This window comes from Zea mays, chromosome 5 (assembly GCF_902167145.1).
Source record: "Zea mays cultivar B73 chromosome 5, Zm-B73-REFERENCE-NAM-5.0, whole genome shotgun sequence".
NCBI lineage: Eukaryota > Viridiplantae > Streptophyta > Magnoliopsida > Poales > Poaceae > Zea > Zea mays.
In genome coordinates, this window is record NC_050100.1 from 169,944,825 (window position 1) to 169,951,771 (window position 6,947).

The following is a 6,947-nucleotide window of genomic DNA, read 5'->3' on the forward strand; positions in this document are numbered from 1 at the left end:
TGGGATCGAGCATATCCCAACTGACCCGAGCCTTGCATATACACACACGCTAACATCGTGATCATTAGCTAGGTTAGCTTATTAGATTTCGCCCACTTTTAGTGACCCTACTGAGAAGGCGATCAGTAGGCTACAACATGCCATGGTCCACAAAATCTTTGGTCTTGGCTACCCACTCATCAGAATGTCGTCCATTCATACTCCAGCCATTGTACATCCATTCACAAAATCTTTGGTCTTGGATACCCATTCAACTTCCTCAGGTGTATCGGTCCTACATCTATAGGCAAGGATAGGTCCTAAACCCACCCAAGAGTGACCGACAAAACACGGATTTATGGCAATCCAGTAGGATCCGAAAGAAATTTCGGTAGCATAACCTCGCTATTATCCAGGTGCACGCCAAATATAGTGCATTGGTGAACGAGGTTATGCCAAAGAAATCTCCCTCGGATCCTATTGGCTTGTCCTAAATCCGTGTCCCATTGATCACTCTGAGGTTGTCCATATCAGGGACAATTTCAGACAGGTATGTCTCACATGCATCGAGCAAAAATAATTAAATGACTAAAAAATAATATAACACACTTATCAAACTAAACAATAATGCATGTTAATATGAAATTAAATTAAAACATCTCAAAACTCTAAAACCAAATTACATGTGATAATCAAACTAAATAATAAATCATGTTAATATGAAATTTAAGTTAAATGTTATATTAGTTAATAGAACCAAACAATATTTGAAGGGTCTATTCAAATAACAAATACCTAATCATAAACAAATAACAATCATAAGTAATAAAAATGGTCTAATCAAACAATAAATACATTATTAACCATTAATTTGGGTGGCTAATTAAAAATGACCACCAAAAATAAATAATAAAATACGGAAAAAATATTGACTTCTCATAGTCGGCATCGCGATCGTGATGGTGAGCAGACGGAGTTGTAGTCGAGGATGAGGGCGAGGGTTGTGCAGTGAGGCATGCCCGGCCAATGGCGGACGGATAGGGGGGGGGGGCAAAGTGGACCATGCACCCTCAAATTTTAAAATCCCTTATACCTAATGTTAAGTATAGAAAAAAATGGATGGGCCAAAACAGTCCCGTATGTTTGGGTTTACTCATCGGATCGTCTCAAACGCTCAGTTCTCCTGACTCTCATCCTCAGTTTCGATCTAGTCCTCACATCTATCTATCCAACTCTATTCTTTTCGTTATCACCCGACGCCGCCACCTTCCTAGCTCCATTCTTTCCTAGAGATTCAATATTTGGATTAGATTAGAATAATCACTTTTGTTGTGAATTGCAGATCAGATAAATAATTTATGATTATTGCTCCACTTTATTTAGATAAATGAGGAGATTTTTAACCAGTTTTAAGGGGTTTTATGACCGATGGTTAAGACAATACCAATGTGAACGACTCGTTTTTTCACAATTAAAAATTTTAGAACAATCAAGTGTTGGAAGGGCATTTAATCTAGATGAAACAGTTGCATATCCAACATTAAGAACACAAATTGATGATGAGGTCATTATTCGACGATTGATGATGAGATCAATATTCGACGATTTTAGTGTCTCAAAACTAGAAGGATACAATTGCCTCAGCCAGGAAGAACTCAGCGATATATTTGCTTCTTTTGGTTACATAGTTTCTTTCTTTGAACTTACATGTATAGATATGAAACTTGAATTCTATGCAACAATAGTTTCATAGTCTTGCTTCTCGTCCTGCTTCCGCCACTTGGCGCAACATCATGGCGAGGAGGGCCCGGCGAGGTACGAGCAGTCAGGGGCGGGGCTGGTGAAAGGGAATTAGGCTTACACCTATTTCCTAATTGATTTTGGTGGTTGAATTGCCCAACACAAATAATTGGACTAACTAGTTTGCTCTAGTTTATAAGATTTACAGGTGCCAAAGGTTCAACATAAGCCAATAAAAGGACCAAGAAAGGGTTCAAATGAAGCGAGCTAAAGACATCCCGAATGGCACCCTGGTCTGGCGCACCGAACTGTCCGGTGTGTCACCGGACAGTGTCCGGTGCACCAGGCACTCGAGGCTGAACTCTTCACCTTCGGGAATTTCCAAGGGCGCTCCGCTATAATTCACCGGACTGTCCGGTGAGTCATCGGACAGTGTCCGGTGCACACCGGACTGTTCGGTGTGCCAGCGGAGCAACGGCTTCTTCCGCGCCAACGGTCACCTGCAACGGCATTTAATGCGCGCCAGAGCGCGTAGAAGTCAGGCACGTGCGAGAAGGCGCACCGGACAGTCTACAGGACCTGTCCGGTGCACCACCGGACAGCCCAGAGGCCTCACAAGTCAGAGCTCCAACGGTCAAACCCCAACGGTCTGCTGACGTGGTGTAACACCCACTTTGTAATAAAATCAAAAAGGAGAAAATTATATCCCTTTGTATACATGAGTGTGTCATCTCTATCTATCATTTCATGTGAACACCATATTAAAAAAAACAAATAATTAATAAGATATATGTCCCTAAATTATGCATCATGCTGGTTTTCATTTTTTGTGTGCATCTTGTGACAATATAAAAATCATATGAAAAGAAATATATTAAAGTTCCAAAGGAGAATTTAGAAATTAAAAGAAAATCTAGAACTTAGCAGTGGGGAAGAAATATTATATAACACAAAATAAATTTATAAATAAATAAATTCATCACAGATTGGGTATGTTCAAATTGTATTTTTAATCTGAGGAACATTTATCACAGGATTTGAATTTGGAATTTAAATTTAAAATGAGAAAGGGTAAACAGAAAATAAAAAAAAGAACTTACTTACTCATCTTGGGCCAAATCCACTCACTCGGCCCACATACTCATCCGCCGCGGCCCACTTCTTCTCCTCCCATCCGGCCCAACCGGCGATGCCTTGCGCTGCCGCACTTCCCTTGCCGTGTCGCCTACACGCGGGCCCGCTCGACCTGTGACCTTTGCGCGCGCCCGACCTCTGTCGTGTGGGCCCGACAGGTCAGCGCCATCTTCCAGTGCGAATCGATCGAGCTCAGTTCCGTGAAAATCGCGAGTTTGGTCACCAAAATCCGCCTGGGTTGTTAGGACTTAGCGGCTGCAGAGTATAAAGGGGACCCCCCCCCAGGCGTCTTCTCCTCAACAATTGCTCCGGGTGGGAGCTCCATCAACTCTTCGCCTGCCACTGGCGTTTTTACAGGTGTGCTCGGGGTGGACGGGTGAAGATCATGGCCGTCGCGGGCAAATCACGTGGTTGTCGGCGTTAAACTCCGATTCGGTGCTCTGGGCGCATCACCGGTGTGTGTCGAAGGCATACGAGTCATCAATTCGTAGGCGGGGGCACCAGATCGTTGACGATTTCACGCCATCGCACCAACTCTGCCGCGGAATAACCCCTCTCCGTCGTTGGGGCTCACTGCGCTCCGAGCACCGGTGAGATTCATCCCCCTCGCTTCGCCTTCGCACCCACGTTATGAATCATCTTCCGGATTAGGATGTAGGACCCTCGGGCGCCGGCTGGGCCAACTCTGGCGTGCTTGCCGCCACGGGGATCAGGGCGCCGCTGCCTGGGCGCTAGCGGGAGGAAGAAAACGCCTGGGACGTCAGATCCTATGTGGACGGCTGAGATCATAACACACATACCCTTTAGCTTAGTGTTGCCTCGACCGTCGATTTGCAGTGAGCGAACCAGATTAAAAGAAGCATACCCCTTCGTGTATTGAACTCAGACCGTGGATGGGAGATTGTGTGGTGGGGATTGAATCCGACTTGATTGAATCTGGGCCGTCGATCACGGATCCGGTGGTCCATAGTGCATACCGCTTGGATAAGGATGCGATCTAATCTGCGCCGTGCAAAGACAATCCAACGGTTCAGGATGCTAGATACCCCTTCGCCATGTTCATTTTACTAAAGAGACCCTGTAGTTTTAAGGAATCAACCCGCTGTCCATCCTACTGTCAGCCTGTGTCTCGGGTTTCTTGCGCCATCGCCCCTGTGTTTCTGCTTAATTGGCACCCAGTCCAGACAGTGAGAAAAACTTATAAAATAATTTAGAAAATGGATTTTTAATGTGAAAACAATTCCTAGAAGTTGGGTAATTCATAGAAAATTCATAATAATTCCAAATAAATCCATTCCAATTTCTATAGTTTTGTAATATTATTGTTCATCATCTAGTACCACTGATTTGACATGAAAGCCACTTTAAAATTTATTGCCTAAGTAATCTTGTATTAAATACATAAAACCTTAGGAAATTCGTATCTTCTTCGTTTTAACTCCGATTTGATCCGTTCAAGTTGCGTTAGTCTCGTAGAAGTGCGTAGATTAATATCACACAGTTTATTATTATGTTTGGTGTAATGTTAATTTTGCCTATACGCTGTTTGTTTGTATTGCTACGACTAGCGCGAGGTCACGTCTCCTCTGAAGATCATCCTGGTACCTGGAATCTCAAGTCCCAGGCAAGTTGTGCCCTTGATCACTTCTTTTACCCACTCATGTTCTAATTAATCATAATGATCTGCATAGGTTAATTTTGATGGGACCCAATAGGTCACCCTAGTTTGTTTATCCTGAATACCTTGTTTACCCCTGAATCACTTGGGTAGTTCTGCTACTGCTTTATATGGTTTTGGGTTAATATTTCATTATAACTATGTTCCAATTATGTTGTTAATTCATTTATGTTCATGACAAGATCATTAAATGTTAATTGGAACATAGAGCTTAACTTGAGAAACACGTGTCACCACAAGGGTTTATGGACGCCCTTGGCTGATTAATTAGGAAAGCTAGTGGAGGACTACCTTACCCGAAAGGGGCAAGGGCAGTAGGGGAGTGGTCAGTGTAGGGAGGCCCTCGGGAGGATTTTGCTGCGATGGCGGTCCTGCAAGGGATTCCTGCATTGGAGCTTCCTATAAACTGTAGCGGGTTTTCTGAAGCTAGTGGAACTTTGTAAAGGCCTCGTAGTGTTACCCTGCCTCGCCTCCTCGGTAGAGGTGTATGGGAAGTCGCGATCCCTTGGCAGATGGGTAACATGACTTGTGGGTAAAGGGTACCACCTCTGCAGAGTGTAAAACTGGTATACTAGCCGAGCTCACGGTCATGAGCAGCTCAGGACTCTCTGATGATTAAATTATGGAACTTAAATTCAATTTGTCATATGCATTGCATCGCAGGTGATGTTGTTGTTACTTTTGTTATACTACTTAATTGGGTTGGTATTTACTTATACTTAGTAATTGCTAATAAAATTTTGACCAACTTTAAAAGCAATGCTCAGCTCTAACCATCCTCTTTGGTAAGCCTTACACTTCACATGGACTCCCACCTTTGGCGAGTTCATTCACATTATTCCCCACAACTTGTTGAGCGATGAACGTATGTGAGCTCACTCTTGCTGTCTCACACCCCCCCACAGGTCAAGAGCAGGTACCGCAGGATGAGGCGTGTGGAGGATGCTGCGATGTGTTCGTGAGAGGTCTAGGCCGTCGTCTCCCAGTCAACTATGGGTTGCTGGACCGTTGTCTCCATATAATGTAATTATTTATTTATTTTGTACAAAACTCCGATTATATAGTAAAGATGTGGCATTCGATCCTGTGCCATGATTCATCATATGTGTGAGACTTGGTCCCAGCACACCTGGTGATTATGTTTACGCCCGGGCTTTGGACCCCTAAAACCCGGGTGTTACACGTGGCTGGCGCACCGGACAATGTTTGGTGGCGCACCGGACTGTCCGGTGCGCCATGCGACAGCAGACTTCCAACGGCCATTTTTGGTGGTTGGGGCTATAAATACCCCAACCACCCCACATTCAATGGCATCCAAGTTTCCACACTTCTACACCTTACAAGAGCTAGCATTCAATAGAAGACACACCAAAGTGATCAAATCCTCTCCCAACTCCACACAAGGCTTTAGTGATTAGAGAGAGTGATTTGTTGTGTTCATTTGAGCTCTTGCGCTTGGATTGCTTCTTTTCTTTCTCATTCTTCTTGTGACAACTCAATTGTAACCGAGGCAAGAGACACCAATTGTGTGGTGATCCTTATGGGGTCTTTGTGTCCCGTTTGATTGAGAAGAGAAGCTCACTCGGTCCGAGGGACCGTTTGAGAGAGGGAAAGGGTTGAAAGAGACCCGGTCTTTGTGACCACCTCAACGGGGAGTAGGTTTGCAAGAACCGAACCTCGGTAAAACAAATCATCGTGTCTCGCTCTTTATTCGCTCACGATTTGTTTTGCGCCCTCTCTCTCGGACTCATTATTATTTCTAACGCTAACCCGGCTTGTAGTTGTGATTAAGTTTGTAAATTTCAGATTCGCCCTATTCACCCCCCTCTAGGCGACTTTCAATTGGTATCAGAGCCCGTTGCTTCATTAGAGCCTAACCGCTCAAAGTGATGTCGGGAGATCACACCAAGAAAGAGATGGGGACCGGCGAGAAGCCCATTACAAGCCACGGGAAGGCTCCATCGGGAGAGTCCTACAACAAAGGGAAGGGGAGGGAAAAGGAATCCTCTTCACACAAGTCGCGTCGGAGCGGTGACAAGAAGAAGAAGATGAGGAAGGTGGTCTACTACGAGACCGACTCCTCGTCGCCATCCACCTCCGGCTCCGACACGTCGTCCGTTACTTCTAAGCGCCATGAGCGCAAGAAGTTTAGTAAGATCCCCCTACGCTACCCTCGCATTCCTAAACATACGCCATTACTTTCCGTCCCATTGGGCAAACAACCAACATTTGATGGTGAAGATTATGCTAGGTGGAGTGATATGATGCGATATCACCTAACCTCACTCCACAAAAGTATATGGGATGTTGTTGAGTTTGGTGTACAGGTACCATCCGTAAGGGATGAAGACTATGATGAGGACGAAGTAGCCCAAATTGTGCACTTCAACTCCCAAGCCACCACTATACTCCTTGC